This window comes from Acomys minous, assembly GCF_964271855.1.
Source record: "Acomys minous genome assembly, chromosome: 12".
Lineage (NCBI taxonomy): Eukaryota > Metazoa > Chordata > Mammalia > Rodentia > Muridae > Acomys > Acomys minous.
Genome location: NC_140493.1, coordinates 75,575,534 through 75,598,411, shown reverse-complemented (window position 1 = coordinate 75,598,411; position 22,878 = coordinate 75,575,534). Strand labels below are relative to the sequence as shown.

The 22,878-nt window shown below is 50.4% G+C and overlaps 1 long non-coding RNA gene and 1 pseudogene across 2 annotated transcripts in view; both read right to left on the bottom strand.

Annotated features, from left to right (window-relative positions):
- LOC311579386 overlaps positions 1–22,878 on the bottom strand; it is a 263,507-nt gene that overhangs the window by 130,640 nt on the left and 109,989 nt on the right. The gene's annotated exons all lie outside the window — the stretch shown is intronic.
- LOC311579799 (large ribosomal subunit protein uL13-like) lies at positions 2,459–2,974 on the bottom strand (annotated as a pseudogene). The gene has a single exon. The product of its transcript is annotated as a large ribosomal subunit protein uL13-like (transcript).

Below are 22,878 nucleotides of genomic sequence, written 5' to 3'. Positions count from 1 at the left end.
CTTCTACAATAAATCTTATACCACACATGTCGTATGGCACACATTTAACAATGATGATGATGGCAATGGTAGTGGTGATGGTGGTGATGATGGTGATGATGGTGATGATGGTGATGAGGGCAATGGTTATGACAATGACGATGGTTGTGATGGCCATATTGATGGTGGTTGTAGTAGTGATGAACATAATGATGGTGATGATATCTGTAATGATTTGAGGTGACTAAATGAGCTCCTAAGGCTGAGAGTGAATTGCACAATGCCACACTTGTTCATCAACTGGTTGACTCGCTCATTTAACAAAGCCAGGCCTAGTGCCATGTGACAAAGATCCAAGGAAGAATAAACCATGGCCCTGCTCCCAGGGAATTCTACGAGAGATGGACAAGAAGAATCATCCATTGCTAGGTGTGTGAGTGCCGAGGACACAGGGAAATCTAGCCTCCTGTGGTGGCAGGGGCTCTCAGAGGGATAGCCTTTAAAGTGAGATTTTCAGCATGGGCTTTGTCAAGTCTCTGTAAGGGAGGGAATGTGTTTCAGGCCGAGGGAATAGCATATGCAGAGGCATGAAGCCCACTGAGGGCTTCTCTTGCCCAGACACTGGTGAGGGCTGACTGGAAGAGGTGGGTAGTACTCATGGGACAGGGCTAGGTTTGGAGGAGACAATGAGAGCACGGAGGCAGGTGTGGACAGACTGCGGAGGGCCTTGTAGACTTGATCTTCAGGCTGTAGTATCCCCGAGAGTTGCCATGTTATATGGAAGGATGCTGAGTACTGCACGTGTAGGAAGCCTTCCTCTCTGGAGCAGCTCTGGGACCCAGGTTTCTCCAGGATGCTCAGTTGGAGCCTCTAGGTTCTGGGCTTCCAGAAACAGGAAGCCAGGTCGTGGGTGCAAGGTCCCTGTGGCTCCCCTCCCCGGTGTTGGTTACATCTCTTTTTACTATGACCAAATAAATACCTGACAAGAAATCACTCAAAGGCGGGGGGGGGGGGGATTTACCTGATGTGTATAGAAGGTGTGACAGCACAGGTGGCATGGTGGCCTACCCTGGTGGCGGCAAGAGTGCGGGGCTGCTTGCTCACATCTCCACAGACCAGGGAGCAGAGAGCAGAGAACACTGGTACTCGTGGGTTCCTCCCGCGTCTTTCTTTCTTTTTTTTTATTCAGTGTGGGAGCCCAACTCACGAGCTCCCCACACTCAGGGTCTGCCCTCCACCGTTTCCATTCTCTGGAAATCCTCTCCGAGACTTTCCCAGAGGTGTAGTTCTCAAGTGATTCTCAATTCAGTCAAGTTGACAGTTGAGACAATGGTAGTGTTTTGCTTTCGGTATTTCTGATGCTCTGATCCCCTGACAAGCCTGGTTGACCTGGAGAATCTACCTCTCCTAGGCATAGCTGACAAGTTGGAGAGACCTACCATATGCAAATCCATATCCCATCCACTTGCTTTATGGGAGTCTTTTTCCACTCCAGGCCACTATTCAATCCTGCCCCAGAGCCAGCACTAAGCGCCTAGATAACCCAACACCCTAGGGCTCACTGAGACAATCCGAGCAAGGTGTGCCTCAGCCTGTCTACCCCACGGCACACATGTGTGTTTGGAGGACTTGGTCCTTGCTTGTGACTCCCCTCTACTTCCCTGTCTCCCAAACTAAATCTGATGCTGCCCTACGTGCCTCTGCACGGCACGACGCACTGTTCCTCAGAGCTGTGACAAGCTGTCTTTTCAATGGCAGCAGGGTTCTCCTCATCTGCTGGCCTCCCCACACCTGAGTAACATAGTAAGGTACCACCTGCATTGGTTACTTATTGATTTTTTTTTTAACAGTCAAACAATTTATTTTCACACAGAACCCTCCAGCAGTTGAGAAGGAGCAAAGGCTGCCCTTGTGCTTGGCCGTGTCATCCGAGCCCAGGTGTGTGACCTTCATGCTCACAGCTGCAGAATATGGCACTGGGGCAGATGGACAGGGCAGGCCAGCTACTCTCTTCATTTTAAACTCTGAAGCCCAAGTAAATCCACTTTAATAAAACCCAACCTATCTGAAAGTCTCCTCTACCCATGAGCGGTGACTAAGACATCTTTTGTCCCCACTTCCCTGGGTGGCAGTGCAGCAAGTGCAAGCCATGCAGGCATGAGGCACAGTCTTTTTTTTTTTTTTAAAGATTTATTTATTTATTTATTATGTATATAGCACTCTGCCTGTATGTACACCTGCAGGCCAGAAGAGGGCACCAGATTGCATTATAGATGGCTGTGAGCCACCATGTGGTTGCTGGGAATTGAACTCAGGACCTCTGGAAGAGTAGGCAGTGCTCTTAACCACTGAGCCATCTGTTCTAGCCCCACAGTCCTTACTGGGCTCGCACCAGGAGTCTGTTGGTCTTGAGGACCTCTGTGAATTTGCTGATTTTGTTCTCCACATTCTTTTCTGCCTATTTCCATAGTCTCAAGAGCTACTTCTTCCAATAGTGGATCTTGGCCTTTTCCTTCTGTTTCTCTTTCGGAGTAGCTGTCCCTGCCTGGTACTTCCCCTCAACTTCATGAGCCAGACGACCCAGGTAAGCAAACTTTCCGGCAGGCTTCAGCCACCCATCCTTGAGGGCGGTAGGGACCACCATCTACTTTTTCTTGTCCTAGGGTGGAGGGATCCCACCCAACACGCTGAGGCATTCCAGGGCAGCCTGGCTCTCTTGGTCTTGTAGGGCAACATGCCAGGCACAGTGCGACAAAAAAAAAATGTAGCTCGGGGCTAAGAAGTGGTAGGGATCGATCACGAGAAGGGCTGGTGGTGTTTATCTGCTTGAGGAGAAAGGCCAAATACTTTAACTTGTTTCTGTAGAAATTTCCAGAAATGTTGATGCCCTCACAGTGTACAACCATCACCTTCCGGCCTGCTTGGCCACAATGGCCTTCAGGCAGCCCAGATGATGGCCTCGGTGACCCAGCGCTGGAACCTGCCCCTCCGCCATCTTCGACAGCCACCTGGGAAAAAGCTACTTACTGATGTTTAGCAAGCCCCAAACAGTGTCTTCAAAAAACAGCAAACGTGTGCTGGTGCTACCGATTTCTTTGGATTGGAATAGTGGGATGGCCAAGCTGTGGCCTCTGGCTTAGTGTTTCTCATGAAGTCCCAGCGGGTGTGCTGGCCCAGGACTGTGGCTGTCTGAGGCTTCTCTAGGCTTAGACACCCTGCATCAGGATACCAAGCTACATGACGGCCTGTCTACCTGACCAGCATCGCAGCATTTGGAGAAGCCTAAGTCTTCACCTCAGGGACCTCTCTCTGGGGTCGTTTAAGCATCTTCACAAGCGTTGGCTTTCACCTAGAGCGAGAGGGCACAAGACAGAAGTAGAAGAGTCTGTGGTGACCTAGCCGTTGTATCACCCATTGTGGGGGGGCCGTGGGGGGGGCGGGGCAGAACACACAGGGAAATGAATCACAGGAGGACATGGGCACTGGAGGATGTCATGGGGCCAGGCACCAAACACAACCTTCTTCCCAGAGAAAATCAAAGAGTGCCCCTGTGGTGCGACTGTGATGTGGCATACCTTATGCACCGCCAGCCTGCTGAGCATGCGCTCTGTGGTCTAGGAAGGGCTCAGCCTGCTTTGCTGGACTGGAAGGATAAAAACCCAGCTCCTGGGCAAGGGCTCCAGGCAGTTGCACACTGCATTTCTCCTTTCCCATCTTTAATCCTATCGCTTCACCTTCTTCAATAATTGCAGTTCCCAGAGGGCTTTGCAGCAAGCAATTTGCATAACTGGCCAAATTATAAGCACCGTTCTTTGCTTTAAACTAACTCTCAGCTCTAAATTTTCAAATGAGTTTCTGCGTAGGTCAGCCACTGTGGGGCGTCTCTTGCCTATGCCACCTCTAAATCACCCATGGGTTGGCTGGGCAGCAGAGCAGGGCCTGGAGGGAGCTCTGCTCACTGCCCTGAGAGTTCCGAGTTCTGAGCTCTGATTCCCAGGGCCCAATGTGGCTAGTCCCTTCCATTTTCCTTCTCAGATTCCCTCTATGGGAGACCTTGGGCTATCTTTTGCCATACTTGAATTTTCCAAATAAAAGCCAATGAGAGCTTATGGTCCCAAAGCCACAGTACTATGGTAGCTAGGGGTAGGTCACCCAGTCCCCATGCAGAGCTTCCTATGGAGTGGCCATGGTAGTTCCACACTGCGGCCTCTATTTAAATCTTCCTGACAGGCAAGGAGGTGACAGGATGACAGTGTGGGGCAGGAGCATGGAAGAGGCAATATGTATTAGCCAGACCCCACGGGCAATGTGTATGCACATGTGTAAACACATACATACATGCATAAACAACACACATGCACACTTGTAGCGAGTGAGCATGGGGAGTGTTAGCAACACGTACGGAGCAGATCTACCCCTGCAAGACTCCCAGGCCTGGCAGAGGAATAGAAGGGCTGGACATTGCCACAGCTAGTGTTATGCCATTGGATCCTGGAGCTGTCATGCTTTGGAGATGCTTAGAAGCAGTTAAGAGGGAACGAGAGTTTCCAGGCACACTCCTGTTTACAGGGCGCAGAGATGAGTGGGGCCAGAAAAAGCCAGTGAGGTCTGGAGCTATGAGGCTTTCAGCTTGGCCTCAGTTGCATTCACAGAAGAGTGAGAGCCCTAGACCTCTGGCCAAGGGTTCTTGTCCATCTCAGCGACCTGGGGAATCTGGGACACCCTGTGTGGTAGTCTCGCTGGGACCCCTCTTGGTCCAACTTCCCTCCAGCCCAATGGGGGAGATCAGAAAACCTGCTCCTGGCCCATCCATCCTTGCAATTTCCCGGCCTTCCTTCCTGGCCCTTCCTCTCCCTTAATTGTCCTCCATCACGAGTTAACATCAGGAAAACTAATTTCGATCTTGGTGTGAGAAAAACCTTAATCCCAATTGAAAAACAGAAAAGAGATCTGCTCATGCTGGGAGCAGCCTGCAGGTGCCTGCAGGGAGATGGCTTCTGAGTCAGGCAAGGATTGAATTTTTCTTCTCGGGCTAAAACATCTCTGCTCCAAGGTCTCTTTGTGTTGGTGGCATCAGATGGCAGAGAAAAGGGCAGGAAGCCAATCATGTTGAGGGCTTAGTGGTACCTAGCTTGTGGCTTTGCAGTGGTTCTGTGTTCTGGTGTGGTAGAGCACTGGCCTGGGCTCACAGCCAGGCTCATACAGCTTTGGGAACGGAGCCTGGGTGACACTTAACTCCAGGTGTGGCTCGTCAGCTACACAAGCAGGGGAGCAGCAAGTGGGGTCTTGTCCCCACCCCTAGCTCTGTTTTCAAGCTCCTCAAGGGGCTGGCAGGAGCAGGGCGCCCTAGGGCAGCCAGACTCACCACCTGCAGTGGGCTGGGTTGCACATGAACACTGACACTAATTGGGGAGCAGGATCCCCGACATCCTGATTTCTTGTCTTGATTGCCTGGCCCAACAAAAAGGCTTTGTTTGATCTGGCCCAGTGACAGTTTCTTGTCAGACTCTTCTTCTTGCCTCCTTCGGCCCTGTTTCTAAGACTGAGGACCCCCAATCCCTTTCACTGTCTGATAGTCAAGGACAGGAGGCTGGCATGTTCCTAGGGAGGCAGCGACTTACAACGCAATCTTGAGAAGCTTGTGCCACTTCTCTGGCCCTTAACTTCTCTAGCCATAAAAACAGAGAATTAAGTGTCTCCCTGTCTCTGTCTCTGTCTGTCTGTCTGTCTGTCTGTTGCTCTCTCTCTCTGTCTCTCTCTCTCTGTCTCTCTCTCTCTCTCCTTTCTCTCTCTGTGTGTGTGTCCTATGGGTTGAATGCAGGGCCTAATGTGTATGAAACAAGGGCTCTGCCACTGATCTATACCCCCAGCAGTCCTGTTACTTTTCATTTTGATAAAGAGGGTCTCATCAAACTTCCCAAACTAGCTCTGAACTCAGGATTCGCCTGCCTCAACCTCTGGAGTAGCCAGAATGCCAGGCTTGCACCACCTAGTCTGACTTCCTTCTCATAGTGAGAATGGATATTTGGGAGGGACACCCAAGGCCTGGCCACCCCTGAAGCCAGGCTACAGAGGTGGGAAATATCCTCCAGGATTCACGTTAGAGAGATGCCATTTGCATATACTTTATGCTTTCTTTGAATGTGGAAATGTGCCAACATGCCCCCCTCTACCTGCTTTCTGTACCCCATCCCTTCAGTGTGGGACCCGGGCCCTGTCTAGGGGCTTGGTTGCCTTCTCCAGGGTCTTTGGAAGGCACTATAGGGATTTGAATGCAGCCCGTCGTCTTTGAGGGTGATTTAGATGGCTGTGTTCATGCTATGCCTGGAACCACACGATGCCATTGACAGTGGCCACCCCCTAAGCAGAGCAGCTAAGTATCTTGTTCAGAATCACAGGCAGAAGCACAGTTCTCATGCTAAGGACCTCTGCTATGGGATGACCTACCAACCAGGAGTGTGGGAACGCAACAGAACTTGTTAGAATGAACCCCAGGTTCAGCTATGCATGGATCAGGGTTTCCAGGAGACCCAGCGGACAAGAGCAGCAGAAAGACCTGTTCTAGAACTGTCTCCCATGTCTGCCATGCTTGGGATGGTCTCTGTAAGCCCAATGTGATATCAAGTCAATGAGCACCCAGAGGTTTTCAAGGCTGGAGCTGCACAGGCTGTGTTTTGGGGGTAACTATTTTCTCTGGAGTAGAATGAAAAAGCCCAGCAGGCAGGGCCTAGGCGTGTCACTCCTGACCTCTGGGGCTGGCGTTAATTAGTAAGGAACACATATGTCATTGGAATGGTCTGTGCTGTCAGGATTTGTGGCTTAGAAGTCTTTAAGAACCTGATTTATCCCAGTTGCCGTTTGTCTCCTTTAATTGACATTTGAAGAGGAGCAGGGCCCTGTTCAACATCATGGGGAATCTAGGACCAGAAAGCAAGGGATACTTGGGGCTGGAAGAGTAACAGCAAATTCAATGCCCAGTGGCTTAAACAAATAAGGATTTTCTCCTATGTATCAAGGAAGCCAGGCACAGATGAGGAAAATCACTCAGCTCAGTGATGGCCAAATTCTTCCCATTCCAAGCTCCTCAGCCACCCTTAGCTTGGGTTTTTGTTCTCAGGGAAGAAGACAGCTATTAGTGCTCCAGAACTGACCCTGATGTTCCAGGGAAGGAGAGAAAAGCATAAACAGGCAGAGGCATTCTTCTAGCTCAGGGAAAAGTGTCATCCTGAGGCTTGTGACCACTTGCTTCAGGCTAGAACTGAGTTATTTGTATGTGGTCACTCCTGGGAGCAGGACAGCCAGGGAAGGAAGAGGGTGGCCAGGCTTGGCAAAGCCACCCAGAGATGGCAGTTAATACCTTTCTCTCTAAGGATGCTGTCTTGAGAGTCCTCAGCACTCTGGTATGGAAGCCTTTGGGATGGGGTAGAAGACCCCACAAAACTGTTTGGTTTAGGGGCAAGGACTTGGCTAGACAAAGACCTTCAGCCAGGGTACTTGGGGTCATCGGGCTGGCTTAGACTGCATAGCCCAAACCCTGGGGCTAATTCTAATTCTGCATTCTCCGAGTGGCTCACAGCCCCCTAATGAAAACATGTGTAAGAACCCTGCAGGGTTAATTTTGCCAGGGGAAAAAATTTCCAATAAAGCTCCATTAGATTTTCGTGTTAAATTAATGTAATGGATGCTTAAAAGCCATGCTAATTAGAATTTGTTATTAACGGGAATGTCAGGTGGATGGGACTTGGCCTGCAGCTGACACATTCCACAGGCAATCTATGGGAGGTGGCTTTGTCGTGGTCTGCAGACACTGCATTGTCTGGCCCCAGTGCCCGACTCATGTCCTGGAATGTTTGCTCTCATTTACGCTCATCGTCTGGATCTGGAACTTTTTTTTTACATTGAGATGTCAGAGAACCAACTGTTGGGGTTTGGTTTTGCATACTTGTACTTTCCCCATCTCCAGAGATTACCTGCAGTGGGGGGTGTGCTGCAGGAGGGTGAACTCTTAGGTAAGGAGCTAATGACCTTCCCCCTCAAACCCCTCTTTCTATGCAGGAAGGTCAACAGGTGCAATCTTGTTGAAAGTCTCCTGTGAGTAGTCACAGCTGCACGGCGGGCAGAGGTCTACTATACTGACTGCCTGGCATTGGAGGAATTCTGGGCTGCAGGGAAGCTATAAAACAGAAGTGGCTGAGGAAGCTGGGTAACAACATAAACCTATAATTCAAGTACTCTGGACATGGAGGTGAGGGCATCAGGAGCCCAGGTTACACCAGACCCTGTTGTGAAAAGGAAAAAAGAGAGTGGCTGGTGCAACATTCCCTGGGAAAAGCCAGGCTTGCTATGTGTCCATGCATCCATCCATGCATCCATGTATCCATCCATCCATCCATCCATCCATCCATCCATCCTTCCATCCATCCATCCTTCCATCCATCCATCCATCCATCCATCCATCCATCCATGTATCCATCCATCCTTGCATCCATCCATCCATCCATTCATCCATCCATGCATCCATGTATCCATCCATCCATCCATCCATCCATATATCCATCCATGCTTGCATCCATCCATCCATGTATCAATCCATCATCCATGTATCCATGCATCTACTCACACATTAACCCATTTATCCACCACCCATCCAGTCACTCACCCATCTACTCATCCATCCATACATTCATCCTTCCACTCACCCATCCATCCACCCACCCATCTATCACTTCCATGGGTCCTGGCCCAGCCTATCCCTGAGGCTCAAGGGGAACATTTTTTCTCTGGGAAACTAGCCTTTACATGCATGGTTGGGACAGGGGTGGGAAGTGTGGGAGAGGTCACTTCCTTAGGAGTCTGTCACCTTTCTTTCCAACCAACAGGGGTACTCATCCCCTTTAGAAGGGGTCAGCCTTTTCTCTTTGAAGTTCCAAATGCTCATGTTTAAAGCAGATTCCATAGTATCCTCCAGAAACCCGGGGAAAACAATTTCTTCAGGGCCTAGGTAGCAGATTGGGAGAGGTAGGTATCTCAGGAACCTGGGTAGTCATTGGAAGGCATCTCTCTGCCCTAAAAGAAAAAGGAGGAAAGGGCAGGAGCTCCCAACCCCTATGCCAAGAGCATCCAGCAATCAGAGAAGTGGAAAGCTTTAGAAATCCAAGAGGATTTTTGAAACAAACCCAGCAGCCATAGGGATGCACCAGCAGGGAGAGGCAAGCAGGGATAGGGAGCACACTTTATGAGGATCTGAAAGCTAAGGTAGGTCTGGGCAGGGAGGAGGAGAGGCCCATGTCCCAGGCTTTGCTCCAGCAGTCTAGGTGCTAGCTCCCTATCTGCACTTCCGCCTCAGTGCAGAGCTAACAGATAGTCCCCTGAAGCAGTGCCTGGCTCTCTTCTTTTCTGCATAAGGCAGTCTTTCTTAGGTTTTGGTTAACTCTTGTAGGAAATGGAAGCCCGTTGGAATGTTTCCCCTAGTAAAGAGGCAAGAAGACATTCCTTGTGGATGGGAAAGAGCCCTCCCAGCACCCGGACTTTACCTTGCTTGCTCCTTTGTACCTATTTTCCTACTGTAGAAGGTCTTAGCACTCTGAAGTCCCCACATGGAGACCTGAGATAGGATGTGCCTTGGTAACCCTCCTCCAGCGGTTGTCCCCAAGAAAACTGAAAGGACTTCAGACTCCCATCAGCACTAATGTTCGGCATGTGGATGGGGAGGTATCCAGCACTCCGAAGGCGGGGGGCCCTCTGGAGCCAGCTCACTTGGGGGCTTCTCAGCCTTCAGTCCTCTGTACACGGCTCCTGGATCATAAATTCCCTAACCCTCATAGCTGGATAGTGAGACTACAGGGGAATTCCCGGGAGTCATGGGCCCGGGAAGAGAGGAGCAAAGGCTGCGTGCCAGCCAGAGGGGCTCAAGCTAAGGTATGCAGAGGCCAATCCGAGCAGTGAGCAAAGATGCCAGTGGGGGCCGAGTCTGCTCCCTCACCTTGAGGGCTGGAACTCTCCATGTGACACCTGGCACGGAGTCCCAAAGCTTCTGAGTATCACTCCACAGCCCCCACTTAAAATTTTTATTTTTATTATATATATATATATGTGTGTGTGTGTGTGTGTGTGTGTGTGTGTGTATGTTTTGCCTTCATGACTGTATGTGCACCTTGAGCCAGGTGTGTCCATTGAGTGCACAGAAAGGACACCAGTTCCTCTGGAACTGGAGCAACAGAGGCTTGTGAGCAACCACGTGGATGGGGGAACTGAACCCTGGGTTCTCTCTCTTACCTGATGATGAACCAGTTCCCACAAGCCTCAACTCTTTCTTGCCCCCAGAACTCAGATATCAGCAACCCTCAAATACCAGCAAGATGCTGATGTTTTTAAGCAGAATATACTGATCATGTTTCCTTCACTGCTGATGTATTTGCAGGCCATGTGGTCAACGCTGTAGCCACTCAACCATGGCTTTAGTTTATAATTTACAAACGCACGGCAGGAAGACGCCTCAGCAGGTAAAGGCGCTTGCTCTGTAAGCCTAATGGCCTGAGTTCTATCCTACCTAATGGTTGAGGGAGAGAGCAGACTCCCACAAATCATCCTCCGACATCCACACGGGGGACCAGGGTACCGTGCACTCCCCTATACACACAAAATAAATAAAATGCAATTTTAAAAACTAAAAAGCCATTATAAACTAAATTTTATAGTTGAGAATAGCTACAACATAACATGCCAGTAGTATTTATTTATAACAAATACCTAAATGGCATGCCTGGGCTCTAATTAAGCTTATTTATAAAAGCAGGTGGAAGCCAGACCCAGTGAGCAGGCCACGGTGGTTTGCCAACCACACATTACGTACTGGGTCTCAGCTCCCACATCAGAAAACTGGTGGCCAACATTCCTCAGGAGGCAAGACAGATCATCAAAAAGAATTGATTTAAAAGGAAAACCAAGGGTCCTCGTGGTGAAGAGTGGAGCGGTACTTGACTCTGCATCGTGCCATTGCTGTGTGACATTGGGAAGGTCACTTGGCTTCACTGGACATCATTTATCTCCTTGGTAAAGTGAGAATGCTAAAACCCCTGTCTGATGACGCCCATGGGTTAGGTGACAGCACGGCACTGCATACTGGATGGATGGTTGACTGTTAACAAAGAGCAGGGTCCCTATTTCTTGTCATCTGCCTGTCGCTGGACATGTGGTAAATCCTTTCCCTGCTCCAGTTCCCATGAGCCCAGGAACCCTCCCGGATATGGCATGTGAACCTGCCATGTATGGTTCCTCCCTCCCATCCCCCCCCCACCACCACATTGCTTCCCCATTTAACAGAACGAGTAATTAACAATGTTAATTCTAATCTCATTTGCTAATGAAGGCAGTCTAATTGCACCATAATTGGCAGCGGCAGCAGCAGAAAAACACAAAATAAACCCTGCGTGTGTAATTCAGTTTAACTTCTTTATAATTACCTAGGGGGTTGGGACTGGGTGGCTAGGGTGGGGGATGGGATGAGGAGGTTAGGACTTAAGAGCGACCCCTGATAGAGAAGGGGTTTACCGACCCCCTGGCTCAGGGGCTCTACTAACCATTCTTAAGACCTTTGAGACAGACCCATTTCCCTTCCATTCCCTTCGTCTCTGGACAGGGCATTCCCCTGAAGACAGATCTGCCCAGGCTCTGAGTCCCTGTGCCTTCCTGGTTTGGGATTTCCCCCCAGGTGGGGCCTCTGCAGGAGGGAATGGTACTTGCAGTTGTGAACCATCTGCTTGACTCTCCAGCCTCACTTGGCATCTGGTCCTTGGATCTCAGGCCTGTCCTTAAGTTCTAGCCTGTAAGGATTGGTCTCCGCACTGTCAGGTTACCATGTAGAAATGCCCTCCCCCATTCCCACCCTCTAGGTGCCCTCAGAGGACCCCATGAACAGACGTGACTTGGCCCTCTTACTCCACTTCAAGTGGAGGAGGCTGCTTAGATAGGCATCCAGTAATGCCGCACGTGCCTCTCTGTACAGGCCTTTTATCGACAGGTATTTTTTTTTCTTAAGGTTTTATATTTATTTTAAAAGTTTGTGTCTGTGGTGGGATTTGTGCTTATGAGTGCAGGTGCCTGGGCGGCCAGAAGAGGGCGTCAGAGCACGCAAAGCTGGAGTTATTGGCAGTTATATCCAGACAGTTTGGGTGCTGGGAACTGATTTCTGGCCGTCTGCAAGGGCAGTACTGGCATTCAACTGCTGAGCCATCTTTTCAGCTCCCAAGATGCATTTTATGTAAGAATTCCTAGTACCTGGCACCAAACAGCTGCTTGGCTTTATTTCTATAGAATGAGAGTTAGGTGTCTATGAAGAATGTTCTGGAAGGGAGGGGAGTATTGAAATCCTTGGCCTGTAGTTCTGGCTTAATCTACTGTGTGCTCAGGACGTCTCTCTGTGAAGCCAGAGGTCTCTGTATGACACCTTTTATATTGTCCACGGAGGGAGGTGGGGGAAGGGGAGAGACAGAGAGACAGAGAGACACAGAGAGAGACAGAGAGACAGACAGAGAGATATTAAACCCCAGGCTTCTCATCTTTGGAAGTGAAGCTTCACATGGGAGCCTATATCTGGGTGTGTACTCTACACACCTCTGAACCCTAATAATCGCCTCTGCTTTTGACCCACAGCAGCATCTCAACAGCTTCCGCTGCCCCGTTTTGGAAAGAAATGAACACCAAGGTATTTGCTCTGCTTAAGGGCCAATTATTTCCATAGCAACCAGCTAAGGCTTAGGCTAAGCTACAACCTGCTCTGGCTTAGGAGTGATGGAAGAGGGACTTAGCTGGTTGGGAATTAGACGGTACTTGGTGCCTTTCTTCTGAGGCTGTAGTCCCCATCGGAGGAGGCTTGGGTGCCTGACCTAGGTGTGTTCAGAAGATCACGTGGTCCATTGGTTTTGGCTTCCTCCCCTCCGTATCCCTCTCTCACCTACAGGCACCAAGGCAATCCCGGTGTCGCTCAGCCCCTGCCTTCCATTTTGCTCCTTCCCCACCAGCATTCAGACTGTCACTTTTCCTCCCTTCCTCCCTTAGGTGGGAGCCAACATACCTGAGATTACTTGCAGGAAGTTGAATGCCAAGCAGTTCTCAGGTCATCTGTGCAAAAAGGGAGCCCTTCTCTTCTTCTCTGGTGGCTTTCACATCCACCCATATCCCCCACCCCCACCCCCTCTGTTCTGAGGCTTCCCAACTTAGCACCTCCACCTCCGGTGTGCAGATGTTTTTTCCTTAATTGCCTTTTGTGGTAATCGTCATACTTGGCCTCCTCTCTCTCCACAGCTCCTGTGAGCTACATGGTGGCTCTCCTGGACCATTTCCTGAATTTTCAATCACTTGTCTCCTGTTTTTCATTCCTATTCTTTTTTTGATATATGTTCTAGTAATTTCCTTAATAGACTTTTCCAGCCCTCCAATGGGATCTTTTCTTTTTGTTTAATTCCAAGAGTTAGGAAAAAAAAATTCTCTTTGGCGTTTTTGTTTGTTTGTTTTGTTCATACACTAAGGGGCTGTTCTTTTTTTTTTTTTTTTTAAATGGATGCACCTCTTGTTTCTCTGAGAATAATTCGCAGCATTTGAACTGTGCCCCTGTGCCTCACAGCTGTTTAATCTGGGCCGCACCCCAGGCTTTCTCCCGGATGCTCTGGGTATCTGGGCACTTCATGTGTGTGGGCCTGGCGTGCACTGGATATGAAAGGCAGTGGAAGGGACAGCGTGGCTGGGACTGTTCGGGGTCTGTTCTTTCTCATTAGAGAGCCTGCCCCTCCAAACCTGCAGCAGGCCTGCTAGGAGGCAGAGAAGGTTTGGGGACTTGAGTAGAGAGGCAAGGCAGGAGGCTCAGAGGGTTTTGCTTAAAGCATTTCCTTTGCATTCTAGGTTTGAAAGCCTCAGACCTGTTTCTCTTTTTCACCTCTCCTGGAGGGCCCTCTGCTTCATATACAGGCTTTTATCATGCACAGTTATTTTTAGCCTGACTAAGGTCCTGCTCTCAAGCCGGAGACATGCCAGCCTGTCTCTGGGGTCCCTTGCTTCCCACTGACCACTCACCTTCCAGCCTCCTCTGGCCCCCAAGCAGTTAGCCACCTGCTTCTGAGCCTCAGAATCTTATTTCAGGTGAGATCCCTGTCATCAGGAGGCATCGGGAGGGAGAGGTGGTGAATGGCTTTCCCATCAGTCAGGCCTTGCAGGTATCTCCACAGGAGCCCTGGCTACCTAGATTGGAAAGGAAGTTTTCTCTGCTACACTTGGTCAGCCGTGGGAACCTACCTCTGTAAGCAGCATCCACACAAGTGAACCAAGTGGCCACGGAGGTGAGGTGCCCCACACCTCCCCCCCCAGTCCCTCCCCCACCCCTGTCCCCTGAGCCTCTGCTTTCCCGTGCTTCCCACATAGAGTTTAATGAGAAGCAAACCGCCACAGGCACAGGGCCCAGTGGGAAGGGGAATGTAGAATCAGGGCTGCCGGAGATGGCCTGGGTCCTGCGCACCTGTGGGAAGACCGCTTTGATGTCATAACTGATGATGTGAAAATTAAAAGCTGAAAATCAAAGGCAAAGGCAGTTGCTGGGGGAGGGGACCGACGATGGCATTGACGGAGCCTGGGATTCTTTCCCTCCTAACCGGCCTTCTCTCAAGGCCCTGGCAAACCTGTTCATATACATGCACGTGTGGGAGTGCATGTCAACTGTGTCTGTGCATGCAACCTGCATCCACGTGCATGTACACATTTGCACACACCTACACGGGCATATCCCCTATGTCCTGTGTGCACGTCTATACATGCGAGGGCCTGAGTGTGTGGGAATGTGTGGGGAGACCTACAGCGCTGCAGTGGGGAGCACTGAGAATGTAGATCAGGCCTGCTAGCTGGGCTCTCCTTATCTCTGTTCAGGCTGCCAGAACACTCAGGATTGGGGTGTCAAAAATAACAGGAGCTAGTCGAATGGTGGTGGTGGTGGCAGTGGACACCACCGCAGAGGCAGAGGCAGAGGCAGAGGCAGAGGCAGAGGCAGAGGCAGAGGCAGAGGCAGAGGCAGAGGCAGACAGATCTCTATGAGTTTGAGGCCAGCCTGGTCTACAGAATAAATTCTAGGACAGCCATGGCTACACACAGAGAAACCATGTCTCAAACAAACAAACAAACAAACAAACAAACAAAAAACCAAACCCCCCCCCCAAAAACAACCTTAACCAAACAATGCTCCCACCTCCCAACCCCCCACCAGCCACTGCCCCGCCAAAAAAACCCAAAGCAATGGAAGGTGTCTGACAGGAGGACTTGATCTCTGGCTCGTTGACAGCAAGTGGAAGGGCAAACGTGTCCCTTTGATCCCTTTTACCAGGGCACTGACTCACTCCCACAGACTCTCATGAATGGAGTCACTTTGTGAAAGGCCCTTGTCTGTCACCTTGGGGGTTGTCTTAGTGTCTTTTCCTGTTGCTGTGATAAAACACTCTGCCAAAGGCAACTCAAGGAAGGAAGGGCTTATTTCAGCTTACAGTTCAAAGTTCAGTGCCTCATGGTGGGAGGAGTCAAGGCAGCAGGAGCTTGAAGCAGCTGGCCCCCTTCGCCCTGCAGCCAGAACAAGAGCAATGAATGTGACGAATGTGTGCCTGCTAATGTTCTGCCCACTCTCTCCGCTTAGTGCAGGATCCTGAGCCTAGGGAGTGGTCTCGCCCACAGTTAGCATGCGCCTTTCTGCATCAGCTAATGTAATCAGGACTATTCCCAGTAGACATTCTCAGAGGCTAATCTTAATCAAGATAATCCCTCACGGTGTGTGGTGTGCCTGGAGGCTTATCTCCAATGTGATTTTAGATTCTGACTAGTTAAAAATACCAACCATCACAGAGGCTGTTAGGGTTCCAATATAGGAATTTGGAGCAGGCTGAGAGCTCATACTCATTTTAGGCTATTCTCTTACTTTTTTCTCTTTCTTTCTTTCTTTTCTCTTACTTTTTTCTCTTTCTTTCTTTCTTTCTTTCTTTCTTTCTTTCTTTCTTTCTTTCTTTCGTTTTTCCCCCTCCTGAGACAGGGTTCCTCAAAGTTAAGCACCACAGAGCAGGTGGGAGAGCTCTCAGAAAAATTCGTGGGAAACGCCTTGGGGGGGGTGGGGAGCATCAAGACTCAGGCAAACATTCCTTTACTGGCTCATCCACCTGAGGAATAGTCATGGAGTATTTCCTGCTGGGGACCCCATCCTGAGCCACAATCACAGGCACGCAGCATGCTCCATGCACAGCGTCCAGAGGGGTTCCGGGATGGCCAGAGGAGGATAGGGCCCCTGAGGTGTCAATGCTGGGAGTGAAGGTGTGAGGCGTGGGTGTCTGTCAGGTAAAGGGAGGCTCTGTGCTTAGGTTAAAGCCCCTTCCAGCAGAGAAACAGGAGTTACGAAAGCACTGGCTGAGATTGGCATGATCAGACTGGGTCTCAGGGATGCTGGTCCAGTTCTTGGTGACATAGGTGATGGAGGCAGCCAGGCCTGTGTGCCTTTCTAACTTACTCTTGAACTCAAAAAGCATTTATTACGTGTCACTTTGTGCTGGGCCCAGCTGCAGCCTCCTCACTATGGGATTCCCAAAGCCCCATGTAGCCCATCAGCCTCCCTCAGTCCCTCAGGTCAGCTTCAGAGACACGCCCAGAGTGTGTCACTGACGTTTTATGCTATTTATCCCCTTTCAGGAAGATGTCTATCAATGATTTATGATACCAAATAAAAAAAGCATACTCCACCCCACCCCCACCTTTACAGAGTAGACACTGAGAGTGAGAACACCTTGATGAAATTGCTGCAATTAGTATCTCCTGCATCTTTTCTTCATACAAGCCGGAAGGTGAAATGACAGGCCAAGCCGGAGGTGGCATGCACCTCCAGTGACTTCATGGTGCAGGGCCTGTGCTAACCTACCAGCAACAGGAAGGGGCCTCCCCCACTGCGTGCAGAAGGCCTTAGCCTCCCTCTAGACCCCCGGGGTCCACGTGTCCAGCTTCTCTCCTGGATCTATGAGCTTAGGGTTTGTAATCTAGGTCATATGCTATGCTGAGCACTCCATGTATGGATGGAATAGGAAGGGCGGGGCTTCAGATCTGTTCTACTTGAGGTGGTCCCGCCCCAACCTGGGCTGGCTGTGAGCCCTTGGCCAAGTCTCCCGACTCTTTGTGGCCTGGTTTCCTGATGAGAATACAAATAGTATCTGTCCGCTAGGGTTGCTGGGATGAACAGGCTGATGCTGGGCATGGTGGGATGGTTCAGCGGGTCTTAAAGGTGCTTGCTGCTAAGCTGGGCCAACATGACTTTGATCCCCATGACCAGCGTGGTGGAATTAGAGAACTGACTCCTTCAAGTTGTCATCTCAGCCTTCTCGTCTGAGAAATGGAGCAGCTGTGACCCGGTGTAATTTTTACCGCTCTACAGCAAGCGTCCAAGAACCACTTTTTTGAGGGGTCTGGTTGAGTCTGTCACCAAGAGCTGGGAATTGGTGAGGCTTGCCCCTTCTCCGTCATGGGGGACTTCAATAGTCAAGATGGTGTGAGTGGCTGGAAACATCTGGAAGGTTCTCGTTCGCTGGCTCATGTGGCTCCCAGGCTGGGACTCCTTTTGGAATGGCACATTCCAGCATGGTGGTGGCTGAGTCAGAAGAGAAGGCTTCCAGAGAATTGGCACTGGGAGGGTAGGAGGGTGGGGTGGTGGAAGCGGCTTCCTTCTATAAAGCGAGCTGCGGAAGCGTCATCTCTGCTGCCCTCTAGTGGTGGAGGCAGTGGCACACTTGCCCAGCTTTAAGGGAGGGGACCTGTTACAGGCTCAGGGCATAGGTTTGGATGCCCGAAGTAAACGCGACATGTTTAGAAGAATGCCTGGGATATAGTATTAGTATAGTTGTTAGTAAATAAATATGATGGAAAAAAAACACCTAATACTTAAATCTTACATTTTATAATTAGTAAAGGATAAGTAAGTGAAATATTATTTTAGTTTGTGCTGTTGGGGGAAGGAAGTTGTAAAAAAAAAAGCCTCCAGGACAATGATATATGAATAGAGTTCTGCAGGACAGATAAAGCGTTTACTAGGGTACCTCTTAGCACTATTTGGGTAGAGAAGTGGCTTGGGCAAAGTCCTAGGAAGCTTGAAACAGTGATGCTTTCAGGGACACTATGGACGTTGGTGGGTACTACTGCAGTGTTCAGAGAAAAAAGCGTGTTCCAGGGCAGGCTGGGGCGGGGGGAGTCTTGTGAGCTAGACTGAGAGCCCTGGATTTCGTTACGATGGGAGCAGGATGCTATGAAGGGTTCCAAATAGGGGGAGTGACAGCATTGTGAGGGAGAGAAGGTGGAATCTGGGGACCAGAGGAGAAGCCATAACACAGCTCCATGAAGTCACATGACCACCTACATCACGCCTGTCCTCACTATGCAGGAGGAGGCGGTGGGACTCTCTGCTGTTTTGTTTTATTACATCTCTTTATGTGTGTGCATTTTACGTGCATATGTGCAGGTCCATGCACAGGAGCCATGGTCCACATGTGGAGGTCAGGGGACGGCTTTCAGGAGTCCGTTCTCTCCATCCATCATGTGAGTCCCAGGCTTTGAACTCAGGGGGTAAGGCTTGGTTGCAAGTACCCTTCTGTGCTAAGTCATCTTACCAGGTCCCAGATCTGTCCGTCGTACTTGTCTTCTCCCAGTCTGGGGACCCAGAGAACCAGCCTGGCTTTCCTAAGGTCCCTCAGCGTAGATCTGGAGCCATGATGAGCTGATGCTGTAGGCCACAAAAGGGGACAAAAGTGGCCTTCTTCCGGACACAGCCCTTCAATCTTCAGCTTTTTCAGTACTGTACTCTCCTTGCTTGGGTGGCACTAGGTGGTCAAATCACAGCAACTGGTGGGTGCTGTGACTTTGATGTATGTTGTGACAGCGTGAGTGAGGAACTTGGGCCAGGACACAGATCTATAACCCTGAGGTGGAAACACGGGTGCTGGAGCCTAGCTATGTGGCCTCAGGCAGAGCACTTCCTTCCCTGCCCTCTTGCCTCCTCGTCCTTGCATGGGGATTCAGTGACATAGGGCATGGGGCCCAAACCCTCTGAGAATACCTTCTGTTGTACCTGCTAAGAGCCAATATCATCCAATATCCCAGAGAAGCAGTGCTGCAGAGGCATGGCTGTGTGTTACCCAGACCAGACCATTTGTCTCTTTTGGCCGCAAAACGGACTACATTTCCCAGCATTCCCTGCAGCGAGACCACACAAGTTGGATCAAGCCCAGGAAAAAGGTGACTGCAAAGCAGATGCCTCCAACTTCCTCTTTCTCCCTCTGCTGGCCAGCTACAGAGACACTAGGATGACAGGTCTCCACGAAGGTTTCGTCCCTCTGGGAACACGTGGCAATGTCTAGAGATATCCATTGTCAGGACTTGTGGGAGTGCTACTGGTGTTTGGTGGGGCGGAGGTCAGGGATTCGGCCAAACATGTCACAATGCTTTGTAGGACACCTCCACTGATCATCGTCTACCCCATGCCAGTAGTGATGAGTCCCACAAACTCATCTAGGGTGTCCAAGTCCCTTTGATGGCTCTTTGATGTTCTTGAAGGCCTGCAACACTACAGCTCGTGGACTCCGCACACAGCTAAGCCGCTGGCTTCTCAGGCCACACTCTCAGAGCACCTGGTCTCCCTTTTTTGGTGTTCATTTCATCAATAAAAGCATGACCAATGTGCAGGACTTTGTAAGTTGACAAAGCATGGGTTTGAACTGGTGAGTCTGGCTCTAAAACCTTTGCCAGCTGTTGCAACTCCTGATTCTAAAGGAGAAGCCAGGCCATCACTATGATCCCTCTGTCTGCTTTCGGGGGGGCTTCAGGTGAGCAGACAGAGCACCCATTACTAGCATGTAGCTTACTCCCCTGCAGATCCATGACCAGTTGAGGTGCTGGCACCGGATTGGTTATCTGGGGCTCTCAGACCAGGCTGTGGTCTGGGGAAGTCTGGGTTGGTTATCTGTGACACATGACCCGCATAAACAGCTGGGCAGACTCCACTCCCGCATGGACCCCTGTAGTGCCCTCTACAGGGAACTCCTATAGTCTGGGCAATCCTTCCAAGCTAGTCCCCACTTGCCACAGGCTTGATTTTGCAAGCCAGTGTCTGAAAGTGTCTTAGCTCCTGGTTAATTTCCTGGCTTGCCTTCCTGAAAGGCAGAAGGCTGAGAGACAGCTGTACAGATGGAGAGATACCAACGTCTGCCTTGGCTTCCTGCCTGTCACCAGTCCATCTCCCTCCCCTCTATCCACTCTCAGAGTGCCTGCTGGGAACATAGAGCCTTGAGGATAAGCGCTGGTCAGCCCAGCTGCCGAACCAAGCTACAGAACCAGGAGGAATCCCAGGTGCCTTTGGTTCTAAGAATCTCACGGGTATTTCTGAACACGGGTAGAGGTGTGCTTACCTATGCTTACTCCCCTTATGAGTTATGAGAGTCTCCAAGAGATCATTTAGTCCAGTCATTCTTCAGAAGGATCTCCACAGGGAGACCCTCCTTTCCTGAAGTAACTTCCAAGGGCGATCTGAAACCTGCCCCAGTACTCTGGTAGGTAGGAAGTCCTTCCTCAGGTTTGCTCCATGCCTATCTTACTGAAATCTGAGACCTTTGTGCCTTTAGGCTATGGCCAGAGATTACTGTCTTTTTACTTCTTGGATGCCAATCCACTAAGCATCTGCAAAGAGAAAATGTACTCCCCCATTCCTGACATATACAGCAGGAAAATGGCACCAGTCCTCTCTGGCCCTTGGATGCTCTGCTGAGCGCCCCCCACCCCCACCCCAAGCTCCATGGCTGCAGAGCAAGCAAGGGTGTGGGAGGGCTGGCCGACTGGCACCATTTAACCTCCCTGGGTCTGAATTTCACTCAGATCCCCGAGTTAAGCAGCTAGGTGGAAATTAGAGGTCTTGGAGGCCACTGAGGATGGACTCCTCTTCCCTCAGGACCCCGTCTTCTGTTTCCCTAGTAATGCTAGAAAGGAAAATGCAACTGCTCCTCTTTGGGTCCCTGGATACAGCTCTGGCTTTAGGTGGAGGCTAGGTACCAAAGTACCTAGCATGATCCTCCCGTGAGAGGTAATCCAGACGGGCTTGCAACTCACCCAGCCAGGAGACCATCCTTCAGGAAGGCCGATTCACCTGAAGATGCACTAAGGAGATGGGAGGAATAATTATCCCCTTAATGAGACAATGTACTTTTACCACCCAGAAGCCATTCATGCAGCGCTGATAAACCTGCTCCATTTTCTGAGCATGACTTGCCTTTTTCCTTCTTTCTACCTCTTTTTTCCTTGGGATACTGGCCAGAAGACTAAGTATGCTTTCACTGTGACACTCTGAGCTTTTTTTCTCTAAAGCTCCTTTGCCCTCCTTCCATCGTGCAGCTGGTTGCTGAACCTCCATTGCTGAATGTGTGGCTTTCTGTCTTAGACCCAAATTCAAAAAGCATGGCTTTCTCTTTTCATCTTCTTCATCTCCCTTCTCCTGGTAGTAACCAAGATCGGCAGGTTGCCTGGAGTGTTGCTTTTCTTTCAAACTAAACTGTCTTTGAGTTGCCTTCTGAGTCCATCTTTAAATTCTTTTGCTGTTGAGACTAAGACCCAAGAGGGAACCCTGGCTTCCCTGGGAAGACTTGCAAGGAGCATCCTGGAACAGGTAACCAATTCTTCCCCACCTTCCTGTAGGAGCCTTGATCTCACCTCACTGAGCCCTCTCTCTCTCTCTCTCTCTCTCTCTCTCTCTCTCTCTCTCTCTCTCTCTCTCTGGCTTCAGAACCCTCGATAGCTGGATGGGGCGAGTGCCAGAAGAAGGTAGCTAACAACAGGCTCATTTTTCCAAGCGGGGACACAGGCTCACCAAAGTGCACACTCTGTCCGACATCTCTTCCCAGTGGGCTTCATGAGTAGATGCGGATCTCAAGTCCAGCACCTTCTTCCCATCATGTTACTTAGCCACAAGCTAAACCCTGAGCTTCCTTCAGGGGCCTCTGACCTCTCCACTGCTGTGCAGGGAAGATGGGGGTGTAACGGGACAGGGATGGGGAAGGAGACCCAGGCTACCTTTTCAGGCTGGGGAGGACTGCAGCCTGCTAGGTTCTCAGTCTGCCTGCAGCATCCAGGTTGTCTACTGCCTCTGCTGCCCAGCATTTCATAAATCCTCACAGGAGCTGCAGACAAGAAGCAATTAGGAGAGAGCGAGGGAGGGAGGGGGAGAAAGAAAGGGAGAGCTAGGCAAGGAGGCAGGGAGACAGAAACAGCAGGGAGAAGAGAGGCGAGCAGAAGCAAGCCTGGGAAACAGAGACAGGAGAAGAGGAAAAGGTAGAGAAGTGGAGGAACTGTACATATGTTTACACACACACACACACACACACACACACACACACACACACACACACACAGGCTGGGCTCAAGGAGACCACTTTCCATTTGCAAAATGTGGATTAAACCTATCTAGGGTAAAGGGGAAGTAAGACTCTTGGGACCATGAGCCAGGGTGGAGGATGCTCAGGGATAGGAGGAGTACCTAACTGTTTGCAGTTTTGGAATTGCTTGAGCTTTGCAGAGGTCCCACAAAGGAGAGTGGACACCGCTTACTGTCACCCATATTATAAAGTTGGGAAGTGAATAGATAGTCTGGGAAGTAAGGTGGGGTTCCCAAGACACCAGGCAGGAATTGGGCCCAGTGTGGTGTGCACCTGGGCCAGCCTCACCAGCAACTTGGCCCTCTGGCCCCTGCGACAGTGGCTCCAGTAGCCAAGAGCACAGGAGGACAACTACCTGGTTTCTGTGATCACCAGGGTTCTGTGCCCACCTTTTCTGGGCCGCACAGAACTCATCTCATGGCTGCAGCCTGAA